The sequence below is a fragment of the Vulpes vulpes genome, chromosome 14 (assembly GCF_048418805.1).
Source record: "Vulpes vulpes isolate BD-2025 chromosome 14, VulVul3, whole genome shotgun sequence".
Classification (NCBI taxonomy): domain Eukaryota; kingdom Metazoa; phylum Chordata; class Mammalia; order Carnivora; family Canidae; genus Vulpes; species Vulpes vulpes.
The window spans coordinates 103,025,372-103,039,264 of NC_132793.1; positions in this window are offsets into that span (position 1 = coordinate 103,025,372).

Genomic DNA, 13,893 nt, shown 5'->3' on the forward strand with positions numbered 1-13,893 from the left:
TCTAGAGATATTTTTGATTGTGCAACTGGGGGTGGGGATGCTACTGGCATCTAGTGCATAGAGAACAAGGATGCTGCTAAACATCCTACAGTACACAGGGTGGCACCCCATCCCCCCAGAAAAGATCTGTTCTGCTCAAAATGTCAATAGTGCCACAACTGAAAATTGCTGCTATAAAGAGACATTACATAAAAATAAAAAGGTCCATTCACCAGAGAGAAATAAAATGTATAATTTGTATACACTAATAACACAGCTTCAAAATATATAAAGCAGGGATCCCTGGGTGGCGCAGCGATTTGGCGCCTGCCTTTGGCCCAGGGCGCGATCCTGGAGATCCAGGATCGAATCCCACGTCGGGCTCCCGGTGCATGGAGCCTGCTTCTCCCTCTGCCTGTGTCTCTGCCCCGCCCCCCTCTCTCTCTCTGTGACTATCATAAATAAATAAAAATTTAAAAATATATATATATAAAGCAAAAGGTGGCAGAAATAAAAGAATAGACAAATCTACAATTATGATGGGAGATTTCAACACAGTTTTCTTGAGAGCTGATAGAACAAGTAGATGAAAAAATCAATCAGAAGATAGATGGTTCAAATAACAGAAGTAACAAATATAATCTTATTGTAACTCAGTGCCAAATATCTATAGAATCACAGCATTTTAAAGTACATATAGAATATTTACCAGATTTGACTATATGCTAGCTCATAGAGTTAGTCCCAACAGCTTTCAAAGGATTAAAATTAGGCATGATATATTCTCTGACCACAGTGGAATTAAGCTAGAAATCAACAGCAAAAAAGAAACTAGGAAATTCCCAAATGTTTGAAAATAAAACAATATTTTGTTGCCTAATCTTGAATAACCTATGAGTCAAGAAAGAAATCACAATGGAAATAGAAACATATTTTGAACTGAATAACACTGGAAACACAATGTATCTAAACTTCTAAGATGAAGCTAATCCTGTTTAGAAAGTCTTAAATGCATATGTTAAGAAAAAAGATAAAAAGCAATGGTTTACACATATATCTCAAGAACGTAGAAAAATAACAGAAAGGTAAGCCCCCTCAACAATAACAACAAAAAAGACAAGGGAATAACAAAGAGCAGAAATTAATAAGCTATAAAAATATATCAAAGAGGGGATGGGGCACCAGTGTGGCTCATTCAGTTTAACATCTGACTCTTGATCCCAGCCCAGGATCTTGATCTCAGGGTCATGAGTTCAAGCCCCGTGTTTTATTCCAAGTAGTCTGAGTATGGAGCCTTGGAGATATATCTATATCTATATCTATATCTATATCTATATCTATATCTATATCTATATCTATATCTATATCTATATCTCTATATATATCTATCTATATATATATGTGTATATATATATATATATATATATATATATATATATATTTTTTTTTTTTTTTAGAAAACCAGCCTTTGGTTCTGTTGTGAATGACATTGTTGATCCTGTAGGAGGGATCAACAGAACCGAAGGCTGGTTTTCTAAAAAGATTAAAATGGATAAGCCTATGTCAAGACTGATAAAAAGAAATGGGGAAAACCCAAATAACAAATATGAGGAATGAAAAAGGGACATCATTTCAAATTCTACAGGTATCTAAAACAATAAAAAACAAAGGAAATTTTTATCCTGATATATTTGAAAATTTAGATGAAACTGAAAATGTCTTTGGAAAGTATACCTTACTAAAACTGACACGAGAAGAAAGAGAAGTTTGAATAGTCCTAAATCTGCTAAAGAAAGAAGTTTCTTCTGTAAGTAAAATCTTCCTCCAAAGAGAATTGCAAGTTTAGATGGCTTCACTGGTATATCATAACATACATTTTAGGAAGAAATAATGCCAATCTCACACAAACTCAGAGAACAGAAAAAGAGAGAAACCTTCCCAACTTGTCTTATGAGACCAAACAATCTTTTTTTTTTTTTTTTTTTTTTTAAGATTTTATTTTTAAGTAATCTCTGTACCCAATGTGGGGCTTGAACTTACAATCCTGAGATAAAGAGTTGCACAGTCTACTAACTAAGCCAGCCAGGTGCGCTCCAACACAATCTTAATACCAAAACCTGGCAAGTACAATAGAAAAGAGGAAAAATATATACCAATTTCTCTTATAACATAGATGAAAAAAATCTCAGCCAAATATCAGCAAATCAAATTCTGATATATACAAAAAGAATAATATATCCTGGAAAATTTGAGTCTAGTCAAGAATGTGGGTTGTTTAATATTTGAGAATCAATTAATGTCATTCACAATATTAATAGATTTGAGGAGAAAAATCATAGGATCCTTTCAAGAGATGTAGGACAATGATAAAATTCAGCATACATTTTAAAAATAGCAAACTAGAAATAGATGGGGATTTTTTTTAAAGGTTTTATTTATTTATTCATGAGAGACACAAAGAGAAAGAGGCAGAGACAGAGGCAGAAGGAGAAGCAGGCTCCCCCAGGATCACAACCTGAGCCAAAGGCAGACACTCAACCACTGAGCCACCCAGGTGCCCTGTGGGGATCTTCTTAATGGGATAAAGAGCATCTATAAAAAGCTTACAACAAGCTTCCCACTTAATGGTGAAGTATTTTTTTATAATAAATTTATTTTTTATTGGTGTTCAATTTACCAACATACAGAATAACACCCAGTGCTCATCCCATCAAGTGCCCCCCTCAGTGCCCGTCATCCATTCACCCTCACCCCCCGCCCTCCTCCCCTTCCACCAACCCTAGTCGTTTCCCAGAGTTAAGAGTCTTTATGTTCTGTCTCCCTTTCTGATATTTCCCACACATTTCTTCTCCCTTCCCTTATATTCCCTTTCACTATTATTTATATTCCGCAGATGAATGAGAACCTATAATGTTTGTCCTTCTCCAATTGACTTACTTCACTCAGCATAATACCCTCCAGTTCCATCCACGTTGAAGCAAATGGTGGGTATTTGTCGTTTCTAATGGCTGAGTAATATTCCATTGTATACATAAACCACATCTTCTTTATCCATTCATCTTTCGATGGACACCGAGGCTCCTTCCTCAGTTTGGCAATTGTGGACATTGCTGCTATAAACATCAGGGTGCAGGTGTCCCGGCATTTCATTGCATCTGAATCTTTGGGGTAAATCCCCAACAGTGCAATTGCTGGGTTGTAGGGCAGGCAGGTCTATTTTTAACTCTTCGAGGAAATTCCACAGTTTTCCAGAGTGGCTGCACCATTTCACATTTCCACCAACATTGTAAGAGGCTTCCCTTTTCTCTGCATCCTCTCCAACATTTGTTGTTTCCTGCCTTGTTAATTTTCCCTATTCTCACTGGTGTGAGGTGGTATCTCATTGTGGTTTTGATTTGTATTTCCCTGATGGCAAATGATGCAGAGCATTTTCTCATGTGCGTGTTGGCCATGTCTATGTCTTCCTCTGTGAGATTTCTCTTCATGTCTGTTGCCCATTTCATGATTGGATTGTTTGTTTCTTTCGTGTTGAGTTTAAGAAGTTCTTTATAGATCTTGGAAACTAGCCCTTTATCTGATACATCATTTGCAAATATCTTCTCCCATTCTGTAGGTTGTCTTTTAGTTTTGTTGACTGTATCTTTGCTGTGCAAAAGCTTCTTATCTTGATGAAGTCCAAATTGTCCATTTTTGCTTTTGTTTCTTTTGCCTTCGTGGATGTATCTTGCAAGAAGTTACTGTGGCTGAGTTCAAAAAGGGTGTTGCCTGTGTTCTCCTCTAGGATTTTGATGGAATCTTGTCTCACATTTAGATCTTTCATCCATTTTGAGTTTATCTTTGTGTATGGTGAAAGAGAGTGGTCTAGTTTCTTCTGCATGTGGATGTCCAATTTTCCCAGCACCATTTATTGAAGAGACTGTCTTTCCTCCAATGGATAGTCTTTCCTCCTTTATCGAATATTAGTTGACCATAAAGTTCAGGGTCCACTTCTCGGTTCTCTATTCTGTTCCATTGATCTATGTGTCTGTTTTTGTGCCAGTACCACACTGTCTTGATGACCACAGCTTTGTAGTACAACCTGAAATCTGGCATTGTGATGCCCCAAGATATAGTTTTCTTTGTTTAAATTCCCCTGGCTGTTTGAGGTCTTTTCTGATTCCACCCAAATCTTAAAATAATTTGTTCTAACTCTCTGAAGAAAGTCCATGGTATTTTTAAAAATTTTTAAATTTTTTAAAATTTTATGATAGTCACAGAGAGAGAGAGAGAGGCAGAGACATAGGCAGAGGGAGAAGCAGGCTCCATGCACCGGGAGCCCAATGTGGGATTCGATCCCGGGTCTCCAGGATCGCGCCCTGGGCCAAAGGCAGGCACCAAACCGCTGCGCCACCCAGGGATCCCAAGTCCATGGTATTTTGATAGGGATTGCGTTAAACGTGTAAATTGCCACTGGGTAACATTGACATTTTCACAATATTAATTCTGCCAATCCATGAACATGGAATGTTTTTCCATCTCTTTGTGTCTTCCTCAATTTCTTTCAGAAGTGTTCTATAGTTTTTAGGGTATATATCCTTTACCTCTTTGGTTAGGTTTATTCCTAGGTATCTTATGCTTTTGGGTGCAATTGTAAATGGGATTGACTCCTTAATTTCTCTTTCTTCAGTCTCATTGTTAGTGTATAGAAATGCCACTGATTTCTGGGCATTGATTTTGTATCCTGCCATGATACCAAATTGTTGTATGAGTTCTAGCAATCTTGGGGTGGAGGCTTTTGGGTTTTCTATGTAGAGTATCATGTCATTGGTGAAGAGGGAGAGTTTGACTTCTTCTTTGCCAATTTGAATGCCTTTAATGTCTTTTTGTTGTCTGATTGCTGAGGCTAGGACTTCCAGTACTATGTTGAATAGCAGTGGTGAGAGTGGACATCCCTGTCTTGTTCCTGATCTTAGGGGAAAGGCTCCCAGTGCTTCCCCATTGAGAATGATATTTGCTGTGGGCTTTTCGTAGATGGCTTTTAAGATTTTGAGGAATGTTCCCTCTATCCCTACACTCTGAAGAGTTTTGATCAGGAATGGATGCTGTATTTTGTCAAATACTTTCTCTGCATCTAATGAGAGGATCATATGGTTGTTGGTTTTTCTCTCACTGATATGATGAATCACATTGATTGTTTTACGAGTGTTGAACTAGGCTTGTGTCCCATGGATAAATCCTACTTGGTCATGATGAATAATTTTCTTAATGTACTGTTGGATCCTATTGGCTAGTATCTTTTTGAGAATTTTTGCATCCATGTTCATCAGGGATATTGGTCTGTAATTCTCCTTTTTGGTGGGGTCTTTGTCTGGTTTTGGAATTAAGGTGATGCTGGCCTCATAGAACGAATTTGGAAGTACTCCATCTCTTTCTATCTTTCCAAACAGCTTTAGTAGAATAGGTGTGGTTTCTTTAAACGTTTGATAGAATTCCCCTGGGAAGCCATCTGGCCCTGGACTTTTGTGTCTTGGGAGGTTTTTGATGACTGCTTCAATTTCCTCCCTGGTTATTGGCCTGTTCAGGTTTTCTATTTCTTCCTGTTCCAGTTTTGGTAGTTTGTGGCTTTCCAGGAATGTGTCCATTTCTTCTAGATTGCCTAATTTATTGGCGTACAGCTGTTCATAATATGTTTTTAAAATCGTTTGTATTTCCTTGGTGTTGGTAGTGATCTCTCCTTTCTCATTCATGATTTTATTAATTTGAGTCTTCTTTCTCTTCTTTTTAATAAGGCTGGCTAATGGTTTATCTATCTTATTAATTCTTTCAAAGAACCAACTCCTGGTTTTGTTGATCTGTTCCACAGTTCTTCTGGTCTCGATTTCGTTGAGTTCTCAAATCTTTATTAACTGTCTTCTTCTGCTGGGTGTAGGATCTATTTGCTGTTTTTTCTCTAGCTCCTTTATGTGTAAGGTTAGCTTTTGTATTTGAGTTCTTTCCAGTTTTTGAATGGATGCTTGTATTGCGATGTATTTCCCCCTTAGGACTGCTTTTGCTGCATCCCAAAGATTTTGAACGGTTGTATCTTCATTCTCATTAGTTTCCATGAATCTTTTTAATTCTTCCTTAATTTCCTGGTTGACCCTTTCATCTTTTAGCAGGATGGTCCTTTAACCTCCATGTGTTTGAGGTCCTTCCAAACTTCTTGTTGTGATTTAGTTCTAATTTCAAGGCATTATGGTCTGAGAATATGCAAGGGATGATCCCAATCTTTTGGTATCGGTCCAGACCCGATTTGTGACCCAGTATGTGGTCTATTCTGGAGAAAGTTCCATGTGCACTTGAGAAGAATGTGTATTCAGTTGAGTTTGGATGTAAAGTTCTATAGATATCTGTGAAATCCATCTGATCCAGTGTATCATTTAAAGCTTTCATTTCTTTGGAGATGTTGTGCTTAGAAGACCTATCGAGTATAGAAAGAGCTAGATTGAAGTCACCAAGTATAAGTGTATTATTATCTAAGTATTTCTTCACTTTGGTTATTAATTGATTTATATATTTGTCAGCTCCCACATTCGGGGCATATATATTGAGGATTGTTAAGTCCTCTTGTTGGATAGATCCTTTAAGTATGATATAGTGTCCCTCTTCATCTCTCACTACAGTCTTCGGGGTAAATTTTAGTTTATCTGATATGAGGATGGCTACCCCTGCTTTCTTTTGAGGACCATTTGAATGGTAAATGGTTCTCCAACCTTTTATTTTCAGGCGTAGGTGTCCTTCTGTCTAAAATGAGTCTCTTGTAGACAGCAAATAGATGGGTCCTGCTTTTTTATCCAGTCTGAAATCCTGCTCCTTTTGATGGGGTCATTAAGCCCATTCACATTCAGAGTTACTATTGAAAGATATGAGTTTAGTGTCATCATGATATCTATTCAGTCCTTGTTTTTGTGGATTGTTCCACTGAACTTCTTCTTAAAGGGGAATTTTAAGAGTCCCCCTTAAAGTTTCTTGCAGAGCTGGTTTGGAGGTCACATATTCTTTCAGTTCCTGCCTCTCTTGGAAGCTCTTGATCTCTCCTTCCATTTTGAATGAGAGCCTTGCTGGATAAAGTATTCTTGGTTGCATGTTCTTCTCATTTAGGACCCTGAATATATCCTGCCAGCCCTTTCTGGCCTGCCAGGTCTCTGTGGAGAGGTCTGCTGTTACCCTAATACTCCTCCCCATAAAAGTCAGGGATTTCTTGTCTCTTGCTGCTTTAAGGATCTTCTCTTTTCTTTGGAATTTGCAAGCTTAACTATTAAATGTCAAGGTGTTGGTTTTTATTGATTTTAGGGGGGGGATCTCTCTATTTCCTGGATCTGAATGCCTGTTTCCCTTCCCAGATTAGGAAAGTTTTCAGCTATGATTTGTTCAAATACATATTCTGGCTGTCTGTCCCTTTTGGCGCCCTCGGGAACCCCAATTAAACGTAGGTTTTTCTTCCTCAGGCTGTCGTTTATTTCCCTTAATCTATCTTCATGGTCTTTTAATTGTTTGTCTCTTTTTTCCTCAGTTTCCCACTTTGCCATCAACTTGTCTTCTATGTCACTCACTCGTTCTTCCACCTCGTTAACCCTCCTCATTAGGACTTCTAGTTTGGATTGCATCTCATTCAATTGATTTTTAATTTCTGCCTGATTAGATCTAAATTCTGCAGTCATGAAGTCTCTTGAGTCCTTTATGCTTTTTTCTAGAGCCACCAGTAGCTGTATAATAGTGCTTCTGAATTGGCTTTCTGACATTGAATTGTAATCCAGATTTTGTAACTCTGTGGGAGAGAGGACTGTTTCTGATTCTTTCTTTTGAGGTGAGGTTTTCCTTCTAGTCATTTTGCTCAGTGCAGAGTGGCCAAAAACAAGTTGTATTGGGAAAAGGAGAAAAAGAGAGGGGAGAAAGAAGGAAAGAAAAAAGAAAAAGAAAAAAGAGAAAAGGAAGAAAAAAAGAGAAAGAAAAAGAAAGAAAGGAAAAAAACGGGTGGGGGAAGCAAACAGAAATCAAAAAGCAAAAAACAAAACAAAAAAACAAAACAAAACATGGGGGCGTATCTTCTGTTTCTGTATACTTTAAGTCCCTTGACTTCCCCTGGAACTTGTCCGTCTAATTGGTCTTCTGGGGGAGGGGCCTGTTGTGCTGATTTTCAGGTGTTAGCACTTGAGCTGCTCTGCCTCCTGCCTGGTGCAGGGCTCAGTGGGGGTCGTTTACCCCGTGAGGCTCCAGGAGGAACAACCCCAGTGGCCGGGCCAGCTCTGCAGCCCTGGAGTCAGCCCCCACAGTAACTCCGGGGCTCTCCGTCTGCAGGGCCTGGGGGCTCCGGGGCGGGGCTGCTGATCTGCTCAGCTCAGGGCAGGAGCGTCCTTGCTGTTCTGGGCCCTCCCGGCCTCTGCCTGTCCCGGGGGGAGGCTGGATCCTGGGCTGTGTCCCGGCGCCCTGTGCCCCGGGGCCTGCGCTGTTGGATTCGCTCCCGCCCCGCAGCCCCCTCTGCGGAGCCGCTGCCCGAGCCCCTCCGAGCTGCTCCGGGTCCCGCCGTGCGCGCTGCAGCCCTTAGGGAGCTCGGCGCACTCTCCCCAGGGCGCAGGTGTCTGTTAGTGTCCCAGGGAGCTCGAGGGCATCCCCGCCCTCCTGGGTCCTGCTCTAACTCCCTGTGAGCCCCTTTCTGCGGGGAAGGTTGGTGCAGCTCCTGCTTCTCCGGGACGGGGCTCTCCTGTCCTGGGGACACTCGCCCCGGCCTCAGCCCGGCTCCTCGCGGGGCCCCTCCCCCTTGGAGGCCTTTTGTTTATTTTTTTTCCCCCGTCTTCCTACCTTGATAGAAGCGCGAACTCTTCTCACTGCAGCATTCCAGCTGTTATCTCTTTGAATCTCAGGCCGAATTCGTAGATTTTCAGGATGATTTGAGGTTATCTAGGTAATTTGGTGGGGACAGGTGATTTGGGGACCCTACTCTTCCCCCATCTTGCCCCTCCTCCTCATGGTGAAGTATTGAAAATTTTCTCTAGGATTGTGAACAAGGCAAAGATATTTTTACTATTACATTTTTTCAAGATTCTTATCCTGTGAAATAAGATAAGAAAAAAATAATAAAACACTATTATTTGCAGATGACATAATTATGTATGTAGCAAGTGTAAATGAATCTATTGATAAACTAGTAAACTAAATGAATTCAGCAATGTCATTGCACAAAGTGTCAATATAGAAGAAAATCAATTGAAATTCTGTATCCAGCAATAAACACCTAGAAAATGAAATTTTATAAATGTTACCATTTCAATAGCATTAAAAAACATCAACTATGTAGTAATAAATCTAATGAAAGATTTGTAGGAACTTTACACAGAAAACTATAAAATATTATTTAGAGAAATTAAAGAAGACCAAATGGAAAGAGGTACCATTTTCTTAGATTGGAAGAATTAACAGTATAAATTATAAATTGGGGAGGATTATAAATTAATCTTCCCCAAATTGATCTATGGGTCCCAAGTAAACCAATTAAAATTCCAGCAGCTTCGTGTGTGTGTGTGTGTGTGTGTAAAATGATAAGCTCTAAAACATATATGAAAGGCAGAGTCAAGAATAGCCAACACAACACTAAAGAACAAAGTTGGAGGAATTACTTTATTAGATATCAATATTTATCAAGGTAAAGTGTTTAAGATAGTGGAGTTATAGCACCAACATAGATAAATAAACAGTGAGACAAAATTGCAAGAGATATTAACCCATATATATACAGATATTTGACTTAGAAAAAAAATACACTTTGGGGAAAGTCCTGCCTTTTATATAAATAGTTGCTGGGTCAATAAATTTTTTGACTTTTATCTCAAAATACATGCAAAAACCAATTCCAGGTATATTGTGGTTTTATTGTTTAATATTTATTTATTTATTTATTTTTGGTTTTATTTTTTTAAAGGTTTATTTATTTATGTATTTGAGAGAGAGCAAGAGGGAGGGGGGTGGGAGAGGGAGAAGCAGACTCCTTGCTGGGCAGGGAGCCCAACACAGGACTAGATTTAAGAACCCCAAGATCATGTCCTGAGCTGAAGGCAGACACTTAATTGACTGAGCCACCCACATAGCCCTTTGTTGTGATTTTAGATGGGAAAAGTAGAAGAATAAAGTAATGAATGTGGGAATGGCAAAGCTTTCTTAAATAGGATACCCAGTCCCCAATCCCTGAATAACTATAAAAGAAAGAATTAATTCATGGAAGTACACTAAAATTAGATATTTAGACACTATTAAGCCAGTAAAAGGACAAACTACCGAGTATGAGAAAATATTTGCAAGACATGTAATCATCAAGGGGCTTATATCTAGAATATAAAAAAGAACTACAAACCAATAATAAAAAACAACAGCCCAAAAGAAAGATGGTTGAAAAATTTGAACAGGCATTCTCAGAAGGTTTTGGATATATGGCAAAAGAAACAAATGAAAAGCTTCTCAAATCATTAGTTATCAGGGAAATGCAACTTATGGTGATGATGAAATACCAATACACTTCCACAAGGCTAAATTTATAAGTACTAACAGTCCCAAGTGTTGTGAAGGATGGAGGGTAACTGAAGCTTCCAAATGCTGCTAACAGAAGTATAAATTGGTCCAACCCATTTGGAAAACAATTTTGCATTATTTACTGAAGTTGAAGATATGATCCACTGAAGTTTAAGATAAAAAAAGATTCACTCTTTAGATATATAAATGTGAACATATGTGCAAAAAAGTCATGAACAAGAATTTTCTTAGAAGCATTCTTCATAATTGTCAAAACCTAGAAATAATCCAGTTGTCCATCAACACTACAGTGGATAAACTGTGAAATAAGGTAAGGAAAAAAGAAAGATTAAAACATTGTTATTTGCAGATGATGTAACTATAATAGTCATATAGCAGAATATTTCATAGGGATGAGGATATAGTAACATGGATTAACCATAATATGTTGGACAAAGAAGCCAGACACATGAAAGTATCCATACTTTGTGATTTCACTTACAGAAAATTCAAAATGTGTCTTTGATATTAGAATTCAAGACAGTAATTACCTTTAGGAAGGCAGATGCAGATAATTGTAGGAAAGCAGCACTGGGAACTTCTGGGTGCTGGTTATGTTCTTCTCCATCTGGGGGAGTATTCACACAATTCTTTGCACCTTAAGACAATTAATCACATTGTGCATGTTTATTCCCACATCTTTATAATTTCCATAGTTGAATAAAGTTTATTTAAAAATAAAGTAGCTGGCTTGGTCAGTGGGGCAGGTGACTCTTGATCTTGGGGTTGTGAGTTTGAGCCCCACGTTGGGTGTGGAGATTACTTAAAAAATAAAATACTTTTAAAAAATATTGTATTTATTTATTTATTTGACAGAGAGAGAGAGAGAGGGAGGGAGAAAACACAGCAGGGGCAGTGGCAGGCAGAGGGAGAGGGAGAAGCAGACTCCCCGCTGAGCAAAGAATCTGATTCAGGGCTCAGTCCCTGGGATCATGATCTGAGATGAAGGAAGACACTTAACCAACTGAGCCACGCAGGCATCCCCCTAAAATAAAATCTTAATAAAACAAAATGAATGTTGGGTTTTTGGATCATGGCTAAAAATTCTGAAATCAAGTCCATTTAAATGCCTTTACGTCCAATGTTGGTTTCCTTGAACAAATTCCTAAAGAAATGAAGGGGATTTCTGGCTTTCAAAGTAGCTTCAAGAACTGGAGGTAATTAATAGGTATATGGGTTTTCAGATCACTAAAGGGCCACTTACCAATAAATTTTGAACTTCTCAAGGAGAGAAATTATTCCATTTACTTCTGGATGCCCAGTGCCCACCACACAAGCTGAGGCAGACCTAGGCCAGGTGTAGCTGATAGGTTTTACCAACTGTGTCAACTCTAAACTATTAGCAATGGCTTCCTAGAACTTGTGTAGGAGACTGCCTTCTGCAACTGTACCCACGATCAAGATTCTACGATTAGTTAGTAGCATCTGCCATGAGTACCAAAACCACAATGGTGATATATGCAACACATATGAATCTCCTGGAGCTTAACAGTACAACCATGAGGTCTTGGCCAATGATGCAGAGCACTGAATTAAGAGCATCATTTATGCAGGAACTCACCATAGGACCAAATGGCTTTGAGGCTAATAATGCCCATTACAAAAGAAAAGTCAACAAATCAATCAGGAAAACTAGTGACGATGGAGGAAGTAATGTTTGATGGAGAGAAAAGTAATAGTAAGGGAAGTTGGCTGTGAGAGTGACATGGAAAGGAATCGGAAACAGTACTTCTGATCTCCAATATTTACACATCAACTCTTCCCCAAAGAATGTTCTGCAGAAAACCCCGCTTTAGGACATTCATAAGCAGGTTTGCTCTTAATATTGAGATACCCCAGGCAAGAATAGGAAGTAAAGCCACATAGCAAATGAAAATACTTAAAATTTATAAATCAAGCTTACATATTGTTAGATGAAATGTGTTCTACCTCCCTATTTTGGGAAATGTACTTTTGAAATGATAATGTTGAAAAATGTATAAGTAGCTACGGTCTGTATATGATTAAAAGATGACCAAAGATGATGAATATAATTATTATTGTGCATGTCTGGCTGTTATGTAGATGGTCCAGTGATGTTTGGGTGAGTAATAACATAAAGGCATGCATTGTTAATCAATTATTTTCTATTTATTCCACAACCTTTATTTTCTTGTCTTCATTTCAGCAAAATCAAGATTTGTATAACATGCATTTTACTGGTAATAATGTTGAATTAGACATTACTAATGTCTGTGATGTATCACTGTAGTTCTTGGGTGATTTTTAAAAATTATTTCATTTGGGAGGAATGCTGCTCTGCTGGGGCAATAACAATTATAATTGCCAATAATATTCCCAAAGCAATATCTAGATTTGGGAACAAACTCAGAATGTTACACGTCATGTATATCATGATAAGCAACAATAGGATTGCATATATAAAATGATCATTATTACAGAATTTTTATAAAAATATTTTATTTCATCATATATTATTAATATTTATATAATAGTTTTTTATTATTTCCTAAAGTAATGACTGGATACACATGGCATTTCTTCTTTTATTTTTTATTTTATTATTTTTATTTGAGCGAGAGAATCAGCAGGGGGAGCTGCAGGCAGAAGAGGGTGAAGCAGATACCTCACTGAGCAGGGAGCCCGATGTGGGGCTCCATCCCAGGACCCCAGGATCATGACCCCAGCTGAAGGCAGACCTTAATCAACTGAACCCCTCTTAAGTTCTTTTAAAATCTTTTTCAATGTTAAGATATTCTATAGAAAACCCAAAATACCAGTATCTTGCCTAATTGGCTCAAATTTTTCTTTAATTGACATACTTTTATCAGAAAGTAGCCTCCATAGAAATTAGTATTAGGATCTTTTGCAAGTAAATCTTCTTCTTCAGAATCATACAAACTGTTTCCATGTTCTGATATCCTAATATTTTATTGGGCTTCCCCTCATTGTTGTAGATTTAATATACAGTTTCTCTTGATGTTGAAAAGCATTTTCTCAGGGCACCTGGGGAGCTCAATTGGTTAAGGGTCCAGCTCTTGATATCAGCTCAAGTCAGTATCTCTGGGTCTTGAGATCAAGCCCCACCTCTGGGTTCTGAGCTCAGCAGAGAGTCTGCTTGAGATTTTCTCTCTCTCCTTTTGCCCTCTCCCTGCTCATGCTCTCTCTCTCTCAAATAATAAATAAATAAATCTTAAAAAAAGAAAGATATTTTCTCTAAAATTAAAAGAATCTAATTCTTTAAAAAGTGAAACAATTTTTTAAAAATAAACTTTTGCTAACATGGTTAGTAGCTAGCCATGGTTTATGCCAAATAACTGGATAGTGCAAATTCAA